Source organism: Octodon degus, unplaced genomic scaffold (genome assembly GCF_000260255.1).
Source record: "Octodon degus isolate 3935 unplaced genomic scaffold, OctDeg1.0 scaffold00165, whole genome shotgun sequence".
In the NCBI taxonomy this organism is placed as follows: domain Eukaryota; kingdom Metazoa; phylum Chordata; class Mammalia; order Rodentia; family Octodontidae; genus Octodon; species Octodon degus.
Genome location: NW_004524741.1, coordinates 1,408,636 through 1,421,268, shown reverse-complemented (window position 1 = coordinate 1,421,268; position 12,633 = coordinate 1,408,636).

Sequence of the window (12,633 nt, the reverse complement as noted above, 5' to 3'; positions counted from 1 at the left end):
AGCAATTTTGACTTATTTATTAACAAATATTCTGTAATTATTTCTTCTTTTGCTTAATATTATAACCATGTACATTAAGTATCAAATTAAACCAAACATTTACAAGACTTTCTATAAACTAAAATGTGAAAGTATATGATTATATGAAATATGCCAATTGGATAGTGCTGCTTATTAGAGTCAATAATTACCACCAACAGCATTACATTACTCTAAATACAGTATGATTTTAGCCTCAGTAACTTGGAGGCTAAAACACAACACACTACAGAAGTATGTTCTGGGTATGTCACATCTGTTTTTGCATTCACTCTCTTCATACGTCTAATTACTATTAGTGGATAACTGTAATGTGTAATGTGTGAACTTGCTAAAAAGTTTACAGGACAAAACATGTACTCAAATGTTGTCATTGAATCCTGCATTTAGAATATTCTGATTTTTGTTTGTAAACATTTTTAGTACATTTATTTATTTATTTTTTTATTTAGTATGGAATTAGGGATTGAACTCAGACTCCTGAGCTTTCCAGGCAAGCACATATTTCTACCGAGCCATCTCCCCCTCTCCCTGTAAACATTTTATATGTTCATTTCTACTTTATGTTTGGGTTATTGATATTTAGGATTGATGAAACAAGAGAAATACACATTACAGTTATCCACTAACAGTAATTAGACGTATGAAGAGAGTGAATGCAAAAACAGATGTGACATACCCAGAACATACTTCTGTAGTGCGTTGTGTTTTAGCCTCCAAGTTACTGAATAATAGATCATACTGTATTTAGAGTAATGTAATGCTGTTGGTGGTAATTATTGGCTCTAATAAACAGCACTATCCAATTGGCATATTTCATATAATCATATACTTTCACATTATAGTTTATAGAAAGTCTTGTAAATGTTTGGTTTAATTTAATGTACATGGTTATAATATTAAGCAAAAGAAGAAATAATTACAGAATATTTGTTAATAAATAAGTCAAAATTGCTAATATGTTCTGGTATGTATAAGAATATAATATATAAAATTAAGCCAAGTCTAAACAGTTATGTTATATTAATTTTATATGTGGCATTTTTAATATTTTAATTAACATTACATACAAGATTCCCAAAATCCAATACATTTTTATCAAATTGTTATAATATAAATAAAGTGTTTATTTTTTTAACTTGATCTTGATTTTTATATTTTTTCTTTCAGCAACATAGTCAAGAAACGTAGAAACTTCCAAAACTCTGTCTCTATTTCATAAATGTATCATTCCCCTGCTTTCTTCACAGAAACATACAAAATTACTCTATGTATCTTATCAAAATAGTAATTTATAATGCTTTTTATGACAGATAAATTGATGTAGAATACAAAATGAGAAGGATGAGGAAATGCATAATTTGACTGCTTATTTACATAATTTAATTGCTAGGGAGTAATTGCATTAGAGTATTCTCTAAAGAAGACAGGTTTATCTGCACACACCTCATGTGACACATAGGTAATCACCAAATGATATCAAACATTGAAAGTAAATCACTGAAAAGTGATGCAACTTTGGGGGAAATTAAGTATTTCAAACTCTTATAACACATAGTATGCACAGAGATTATAACTAAATACCTTTCTTTGTAAGTAACCTACATATAATGAATTTTATTAATGTAATTTTTTACATTAAAGTATTAACAACAACTACATTAGAGAAAGCAATTAATTTTCCATTATTAGTTTCATAGTCCATGTAATATCTTGATTTCTTTAAATGACATAGAAATGAAATTATCTAGGTTATATGAACAAATAATAATATCTATAAATGCCCTGTTAAATTTACTTAGTTCCAAAAACTAGTACTTATTTGACTTCAGTAACACCCCCTTTAAGATTCTATTTTTAATATTGTCAGAAGGAAGTAGACTAATTTTAATAACAGGATGTGTCTTATTACATTTGACGAAAATGTCCACAAATTAACATTTAAGTTTAAACAAATTCAAGGTCTTACTGATCTCAGGAAGAAGCTGATGCTACTTAAAGTTATAAAAACTGGACACAGAATTCTAAGTCCTCTAGACTATCACAGTTCATTCCCATTTTCACTCATTGCTTATTTCTTAAATTGAAATCTCTGATGTTGGTGTGGTACTTACTTCACTTTCATATAACATGAGGTATCCCTTATTGAGATTAGTACATAGTAGCTACTTAGAATATGCTAATTAATTTTCATGTTTATGCCCTATCTCAGCTAAATCTCTTCTGCAATATAGTTACCAAGTTTTATTTGAGATTCACCTAAGGAAAAGAGCAATAGTGATCCTATGGTTACTGATAAACAAATGTATAATGGAATCAAAGGAATTAAAAATGTTTAAATATTATTCAGCATGGTTCCTCTCTGGTAACCAACATGCTAAATTTATGGAAGCATCTCACTTACAGGCCCTAAGGCATGTGATCCTCAGCACCAAGCTACACTGGCACTGACTGACAGAAGCTCAGGAGAAAACAAAACCTTTACTCTCTTTTTAGTCAGCAATTTCTCTGCCCTGAATGGATCACTGAATTCTGTGGTATTGCTCTTTATCCTTCATGGATAGACTTGTGAAGACTCCCAGGAATAACATGGGTCATGAACATAAATTAAATTTCTCAAAAATGTCATACAAGTCAGGCTTGAATCAGAAGATTGTAATCAATTACTTGCTAGTTTTCATTGTTATCTTTCAGAAAATGGAGGGTTGCTGATGAAATAGCCAGTGCGCACATTTGAAATATGAGAAATGAATGAATAAATAAATATATTTAATCTGTAAAACCCATCTTTCTCTTTCCAGAACTCAGAATGTAACTGATGGTCTTTAAGACTGTATTACTGAATTATAGATCTAGTTGTATGTGTGGCATACTACAGTCATTCTGAGCTGGAAATAAGGCTCTGGGCTTTGGGTATGTACTCTATCTTATATTACCACTGCTTCATCTCATGCCTTATTTTCTGTATGAAGCTAAATATGCGACAGCTAGGTCCACATATTTCAGAGGTTCAGAGTTTTTGTTTTGTGTTTGGTTCAATTAAGCTAAGCTAAACTATGCTTCCTTAAAATGATCTCCCTGTACTGTAAATACCAGGTTCAGTGTCAGTTGAAAGGAAAGAAATGGGCGTCATTTTGCTCTTAAATATTAAAATTTAAATTTAAATAATTTAGAGCTTTAACTTTCACTTCAAGTAGCTGAAATTACTCAATTTTTAGGTAACTTGCTTTCTGAAATTTAGAAGCCTTTGCATACCTCTCAATACGGGTGCAGTACTAGTGCTTTTAAACTTCATTAAAAGGAAAATGCATGTATCAGTTCACAACCAAATCACATCTGAAGGGTATGCCAGAGGTCTAGGCTTTAAAAAATAATGTATGTAAACCAGTCACACTTCTAAAAATTGAAAAGTAAGATGAAGAAAAGCATATCAGTAGGGACACATTGCTCTGAGATAGAATTAATTTCTAATAGCCAGCTAATCACTCACTAACACAGTGCTGTAAGTCTTTAAATATATAAGAAATATTATCTTCTATGAATTTACTGAAATTGAACTAATACACTGACTTATGAAGTTAATTATTCTTAATTAATATTTTAAGATCAATATGTAATCTTGCTTTCTTTGATAACTTTGGAAATGTTATATGGATATTATTATTATTATTATCATCAAATACTAGGATAAAATAGTTTCTGTCCTGAGGCCATAATAAATGTTGATAACTGTGCTACTTAAAATATCTGCTTGTGTGTGTTTTAAGAATTTAGCACTTTAGAATATCTAAAATGAATCTGACAATAAATTGATTCCCAAATTAGTAAGGTATCATTCCTGTATGAACTGAAAATCCTTTACAACTACGATTATTACCTATAATAGTATCTCTGCACAGGGACCAGGGAGATGGCTCAGTGGAATAAGCACTTCCCTGGCAAGTGCAAGGCCTGAGTTCAATCCCTGGTTCTGCAAAAAAAAAAAAAAAGTATCTCTTCACTGTACATGACAGTTATTACAATAACATTGCTCTATGGTAAATCCCTAGCCAAGTGAACTTCAGATGATAAGCCAACTATAGTTTGCAAATCAGGGTCAGAATTCATACAAACCATATTCAGTTTTGGGTTTTATTTTTCAATTCATTTTACTACTGGCATTTTCTCATTCAATATATCTTTTTGATTACTGGTTTGTAGTTTTCTAGTATAATTACCTTTTATATCATTAAATGATATAATGATTCTGATAATTAAAAATAAAATAGAATCTGGGTGTTGTGGCACACACCTGTAATTCCCCTGCTGGGAGGCTTGAAAACTGGAGGATCACTGAGAGTCCGAGCTGCATAGGGAGACCCTGCACAAAACACATGCAAAAAGTAAATAAATAAAAATAAGGGAATCTTATTTTATATTTTATATACTCAATTTTGACTATTAGCTAGTACTGTGTTTTTATGGTGCTGAGTTGGAAGCCATGGCCTTGTGCATATAGGGCATTACATCTATGGTCCAATGAGTAAAGATTTCAGTAATGAGTTTAACATAAGACAAAACTAATTGATTCAAACAATTTAATTTATTCAAAAACACATTTAACTTGCCATTCTAATATTACCATGAGGTAGTAATCAGTAGTATTATTTAAAAAGGTTATTTTTTACTTCAGTTGCTGTGAGACGGAGGAAGATTTTTTAATTTATATCATGGACTTGATTTCATGATTTTTCACAGCTCAGTTGTGCATTGTGATTACATAAAGGAGAATGATAACAGATTTACATAAAGGAAAAAGATACTTCAGCTATTTCCTGTGGGAAGGGTATACTACGAAACACTCGAGCCTGCAATTTCTGTGATTGAAATAACATCAAGTGCAGTCTAAGTACAGTTTTGAGTTATTGATCAGTCCCAGGCTACACAACACTATGATGCTCTTGACCTACAATACTATCGAGGAACAGAGGTATTGACACTGAACAAAACTCACCAGCTTTTCACTGGCCTGGATTTGAAGCCTCACACTAATAAACTCTTTATATTGCTGTTTCCTTAACAAAGAAATAAAATCTCATGCTGTATTTTGAAAGCCATAAAAAAAAACCTCTCTCATCTTCGCTTTTAAAGTGTTTCATTAAAACACTTATATTAGCACTGTATTTCTTAGTGAGCACTCAGATTAAATTTTGTTATATTGGATTTATTTCTCTGGTTTGGTCTCTTTACACTATGATTTCTTTGATACGGTAGACCACATAAGACCCTAGTGAGATAAGCTTTAATAGTTTGTTATTATTATTATTAAATTATCATTGAGGGCTGGAGAGATGGCTCAGTGGTCTAAAAAGCACCTACTTGGAACTAGCTTGGCAAAGCATCAGGGACCGCGGTTCAATCCCCCAGCACCACATGCCAGCCAGCCCCGCCCCCTGGTGGGCTGAGCTGGCCACACACACACACACACACCACACTCTCTCTCTCTCTCTCTCTCTCTCTCTCTCTCTCTCTCTCTCTCTCTCTCTTTCTCAAATAAATAAAAAAATTAAAAAAAATAAATTATCATTGAGTCCCTATATAATTAGTTTGATAATCAAAATCATAAATTAATAAGCTAATAGTATAGTTTAGCACAAGAGTGTATTTTCATGGAAAAACACGAATAGTGTCTATTTTTTCAAGTTTCTGGAATATTTACTTTGGAAGGTGTTTCTCTTTATTCGTTGCTTCACCATTACTATTCATTTCTCCCAGACTTATCCAGACAGTAAAATTAATAAGTTCTGATATTTTCTCCTAAACTTGAGTACTACAATATTTTTCCACAGATCAGAGGCTTCAGCAAAATTAGCATATGCATTTGCAAAAGGTTAATTTCCATTTTTTTTCAAGAGCTCAGGATTGTTGTCACCTCAAAAGATATAACATCTTTAACGTTCTAACCTTTTATTGAGTTTAAGGATCTCTGTGTTTTGGCTACAACTAAACTGAGTATGGCCCTCAAATATTTGCTTGCAAAATTATATTAACATATACTGTCCATTTATTCAATAGGCTGTCTTTTTTGTCAGTACACATGATTCCACATTTACTAGACAGTCATTTGTTCTTTGTCTTGTGACTGTCTTTCTGTATCTCTAACATTGCCTATAACCATGTTAACTTTTTTACAGACAAAATATTCACTCATTTTCAATTTTGATGTTCACTTCTAAGGACCAATAAATACAGTTATGACTGATAGTCATTCCTGTCAGTTTAAGTGTCAGAATTCCTTTCTTCAGAGTTGACAATAAGAGGATATTTCTAAGATTATCCTCTTAACTCTTTCACATTCTCTTTCTCTTGTTGTATGCATAGAAATATTATAGTGCATCTGAGCCTGACAATATACTTCAAAATCATTCATTTTTTTTAGGATTAAGGGCCAGACCAGGCTAGGGAGATAGCTCAGTAGAATAAGTGCTTGCCTGGTAAACACAAGGTCCTGAGTTCAATCCCCAGTACTGCAATAAATAAATAAATAAATAAATAAGTAAATAGATAAATAAATAAAGTGGGCAAGACCACAGTGTTCTGTATAATGTCCAACATCATCTAATACTAACTGATATTCCAGCCTCTACTCCCTGGAGGCTTTCCCTAACTTAGATCTTCTACTTGCTTTACTTTGCCTCCTTTCCTTCTTCTGTCTACCCTTTCTAATTCCAAACTCAGCATCTTGTCAAGAAGTTCCTTCCCTCTCAGACCTGGATGTGGACCCCAGGAACATGCTCAGAACCTTCTTGTGTCTCTCAACCCAATAGGGAGTATATAGTGCTTGAGATCATCTCTTAGTGAATGCTGCTTCCTCTTCACCATCAGTATTATGAGGGCAGAGGTATCCTCCACCATATTCATTCTCAAATCACTCTTGGTTTCATAATGTCACATACCTGGACAATATTTAGTTGAATAAGTGAAGGGCTACTCAGTGTTATGTAACATTGAGCAGAGGATCCAATCACATAAACATTTCTCTATATTTGTAGGAATGTGGAGAGATTTATATGTAAATTGGCATCCTAGCTTTCAAAGGCAAGCATGAAGTTAAATTCAACATCCCTTAGCTACAAATTCAAATGCCAAAAGCTCTGAAATTAAAAAAAAAATCAGCATAACTGATGTATTAATAAACTTCATTGGGCCTGGAGAGATAGCTCAGCAGTCTAAAGCACCTCCTTAGGCAAGCTTAGGCAGCTGCAGGGGACCATGGCTCAATCCCCTGCACCACATGCCATGCCAGCCCCAGGCTGAAGGTGGGCTAAGCAGGCCAAAAATAAATAAATAAATTAGCTAATTAATTAAAGCTTCATTTGGCTGAGGGGATAGTTCAGCAGGCCAAGTACCTGCCTGGCAAGTGCAAGGACCTGAGTTTGGTTCCCGGTACCTAACTCTGTGCCAGCCCCAGGCACACTATGCCACCTTGAAACCCAGCATAGTAGTACATGCCTGAATTCCCAGTTCAGGGAAGGCTGAGACAGGAGGATAACTATGAGTCCAAACTGTGTGCTGAGACCCTTGTAACAGTGAATAAAAATAAATAAATAAAATAAATAAACTTTCATTAAACTGAAATGAAAAAGCCCGTGACGTTCCATTTAGTGTGAATACTATATAGGAAATGCCTTATCAGTGACCTATGATTCTTTTTCTTTTGAAAACAAAGGAAAATAATCTTAATTCTAATGAACCCATCTTTACCCCCAAGTTACACTAACATATTCTGAGCCATAATATAGAATAACTCAACATTTTTGCATTTAAACATTCATTCTATAACCACTCATTATCTACAAGTATTTCATGAAATACACATAAGTATGAACAAACCACAGGAGAGTGTCCAGCTAAGGGAATGGAAGTGGCATGTTTGCTAAATAGTAAATCCCCTAATTGCAACTCTTGATTCCCAGGGCTATATTGGATCAAACTTTTCATTCTGGGTGGACTGCATTTAGTCTTAGTGATAAGAGCAATATATATTTCTGTTAAAAATTTATTTGTGTGTTTTGACAGGTTGTTCATCAAGAACATAATTTTCTGACATTACACATTTGTTTTACTTAAAATAATATCATGAGTATTTTAATGGAAAAATGTGGAATGTGAATCAATAAGAACTACATTTTTGTAACCTGTTTCAGAATCTTTTCAATATAATAATCTGATTTCGTAACATGACCTAATTTTTGATAACCAATACTAAATCCAATATGATACAGATAATACATTGAAAATCTTACTGAGAACAGATTATTTTATTAGCATCTTCTTGCCCAAAACAGTTGATGAGTCCTTTCATATTGCAATATTTAAAAATGTATTTCTGCAAAAACATTCCTTACATTTATAGTGAAGAGAAATTAGGATTAGAAACATTGAGTTTGCTAAATATGACAGATATGAAGATGTAATTCATAGAGTCTATTGTGATTGTAAAAATGTACCCTATCAAAAATGTATTGATTTTCCCCCGTGTTGTAAAAAAAAAAAAAAGAAAAAGAAGAAAAGGAGCAGAAAAGTTAATTGTAAAAAAAGAAACTATAATCCTGTCAAATTGCTAGATCTGTTAGCCACAATCAAAAACATTCATTTATTTCAAATAGTTTCATTAAGAAAATATTTAATGTAAAAAAGCAAGAAAAGATCTAGCTTGATAGCTCAGGGGACTAAGGTGGCTGCTTAGGCAGAGCACAGGGGCCAGGGTGCGAAGCCCGGAGTGCAGTGTGGGTCCCGCCCCTGGGGCACACTGAGATGGCAACTGAGACTGGGCGTGGTGGTGCATGCCTGTAATCCCAGTGCTTGGGAGGCTGAAAATAGGAGAATCACTATGAGTTCCACCTACGTAGCGAGACCTTGTACACCCTATAAATTGTCATAAATACAGAAGAATAAATAAATAAATAAATAAACTAAAATTATAAAAATAAAAAGCAAGACAATACTTAATCCAAAGAATGTTCACTAAATGACTGGTTATCAAAGTCCATATTAAGTTGGAAGCCAATGAAAAGTCATTAAATGTAACTGAAATATATATATATATATATATATATATATATATATATATATATATTTCTGCAAAAACATTCCTTACATTTATAGTGAAGAGAAGTTAGGATTAGAAACATTGAGTTTGCTAAATATGACAGATATGAAGATATAATTCATAGAGTCTATTGTGATTGTAAAAATATATATATAATATATATATATAAATGTATATATAATATATATACATTTATATATTATATATATATATATTTCATAAATGTATGTCTCTCGGGCTTGGTATATAATATGAATTCTGGAGTTGGAATGCAAGAATCCTGCATCTATTCTTACTATCTTGATGATCCATCAAGTTGCTTTTCTATTCTGTTTTCTTAACTGGAAGTAATAACTGTCCATACACTCTGGGGTTGTTTTTAAGATTAATTGACAGAACAAAGAAAGGAAGTTCTTGCAAGATAATTGAGCCCTACATGTGCTAACTATACTAAGTTATTGTGGGTGAGTTTGAGAAGCCTTTAGATATGTGAAAAATAAGTATTCATTTTTATTTATTGAAGTAGCACAATTAAACTTAACCTGGATATTTTCAGTCAGTGTAAATTTAAATTATAAAGACTTGTTTATGACAAATACTCAGATGCATATTTACCCTATTCAATGTATATCGGTTATTAAATGTTCTTAATATCTGTGTTATATAACAAGCATATAGCATTTAAAACAATCACTAGTAAAAGATTATCTTTAGTTAATTTGAAATGATGAAAGCACACACTGACAAAAAATATTTATTGTATTTGAATTTTTCTACACAGAATCCTTCAAATAACACTGACCTAATATAGATACACAAGAATCAATATATATGTGAAAATGATTTACTTAACCTAATAGAACATAAAAATTCCAAATACATTTATCCTATACTCAGTGATGTAATAAAAAGTATTAGTTTATTGTATAAATTGACATCATCTTAAATTAAATGTAATGGTACTTAAAATATCTTTAGTTGAATTCAGTAAATTAAATAATGTAAAAGAAACATGGACATTTTACTGAACAACATGAATTTTGGATATTATGTAAAATTAATGTGTCAAAAATCTCTTATGTGTGTTCTGTCAATAATTGTGTGATATATGACAAATTTGGTGCCTACTTTTGTTTTCAAGAGAGAATAAGATCAATATTCTGCTATTTAGTATTGTATGTAAAACCATTCTGATATACCTTTCTCCAAAATGCATGCTTTATATTATTGTCATTAGTATAATGTAATATGCTCAGATCTTTCCAGATTTCCAGTACAACTAAAATGACTCTGTACTGGAAATGACAGAATTTTATCATCTTTTTCACTGAACTTAATATTACATGCTTCAGTTTTGTGTCTTGAATATGGTGTACTGGTTCAATTATTTATAATTTCAAGTTCATTTTTTCATTCCTCTGATGCTACTATTATTATATTGACAACTATAACTATCCATTTCATATTAGTTTTAAGAAAACAAAAGTACAAGACAGACAGACAGACAGACAGACAGACAGACAGACAGACAGAGATAGATGATGCATAGATGGATGGATGGAAGCATGGATGTATGGATTCATGGATGAATGCATGGATGGATGGATGGATGGATGGATGGATGGATGGATGGATGGATGGATGGATAGATGGGCCAGCAGACAGTCAGATTGATAGTCATATTATACCTCTGTCTACTGATCCTACTCTACTCACTCTTACTAGTTTCCTGAAAGTCTCTTTCATAAAGCTTTCAAAGTATTAATTGTATTTAGTCCAAATAAGAAGAGCTGAGTCTCTTCTAATTTAGAAATGTTGCTCAACACTTGAAAGAATACATTAATGAATGATTTAGAGCAAACATTCAATTCCAAGGCTGACAATTCAAAACAAGTCCATATTCAAGAATGATATAAGTTCATCTATCAAAGAATTGAGCTCCCTAGTAATTTTTTTTATACAGTGTAAAAATGTAGAAATGAATTTCAAGCTCTGAGTTGTACTCCTACATTAAAAAATCAGACTATATTTCATCAGTGTATAGTGTTTCATATTTACAAACCAATTTGCCAAAACTTTTTTCATTTAAAATGTGGGAAATTTGAGCAAAAGTAGGTGCAATTTTGAGCTCAGTATTAAGTAAGTGCAATCTCCTATTTTAGATGAATTTACTGGTTATACTTATGATCATTTAAAGGTTAATCTGGCAGCAGTTTATTTTCAGAATTTAATATGCTGCATTTTTATATTCTAACATTGCTTCTTTTTGAAGAAAATTTTGAGATTCAGTTATTAATGGTTATAAATATTTTTATCAATATAAAAGTTGTTTGATATTATGCTATGTTCCCCATATTTGAACTGTTTTTAGTTTTTCCTGCTATTGATTTTTAATTCTATGCTATTTGTCATGGGAGACATTCTGTAATTTTAAATTTATCAAGACTTGTTCTTTGGAAGACCACATTGTCCTACCTGGGTAATGTTCTGTGTTGCCAAAAAGAAAATGTACATCATTCTTGTTAAGTGAATGACTTATACATACCTGTTAGGTGTTGAACATTGTGCCATCTAAGCACTCTATTTCCTGGTAATTCTCTGTCCAACAGTTCAGTATGTTATTAAAAGTGGAATATTAGGTCCACTCAGATAGCTCAGCGGACTAAAGCACCTGCGTAGGCAGAGAGCAGCGGCTGGGGTTTGAATGCAGGCCCTGCCCCTAGAGCATGCTGAGTCAGAGGTTGAGGCTGGGTGTGGTGGCGCGCACCTGTAAACACTGTGCTTTGGAGACTGAAAACAGGAGGATCACTTTGAGTACAATCCACATAGTGAGACACTGTAGACCCTGTCCTAAATACATAAAAAATAAATAAATAAAAATTAAAGTGGAATATTAAATCTCAAATACTTATTGAGGAATTATCCATTCCTTTTCAATTCTGTAAATGTTTGCTTTATATAATTTGACATTCTGTTGTGCATGTAGCCATTTTTAATTTACAGTTTGATACTGGTTCACCTGTGCAGCTCTCCCTTTATTATAATTTGAATGGAGTATCCTTTTCCATTCATTTATTTCCAATATACATTTGTACTTTTTTAACTATAGGGAATAGACTGTGTCTCTCCACAATACCCCTGCACAGATATTGAAACTCTTTTGAGTGCTCAATTCTCTTACAGAAAACGCTGTCATGTTTGCATATAACCTACACACATCTTAAATATTTAAAGCATCTGTGTATTAATTACAATACCTAATGCAATTTGAATGCTGTGCTACTAGTTATTATACTCCCTGTTTAAAAAGTTATAAGAAAAATATTGGTACAGTTTCAGCAGAGTTGAATTTTCCCCAAATATGTTAAATAGACAAATAGAGAATGTGCACAGAATTTGTGGATATTGAGGGCCATCTAAATTCCTGTGCGTGTGTGTGTGTGTGTGTGTGTGTGTGTGTGTGCGTTTGTGTTTTGCTGTAGTTACATCTAAGTTGTCCCAAA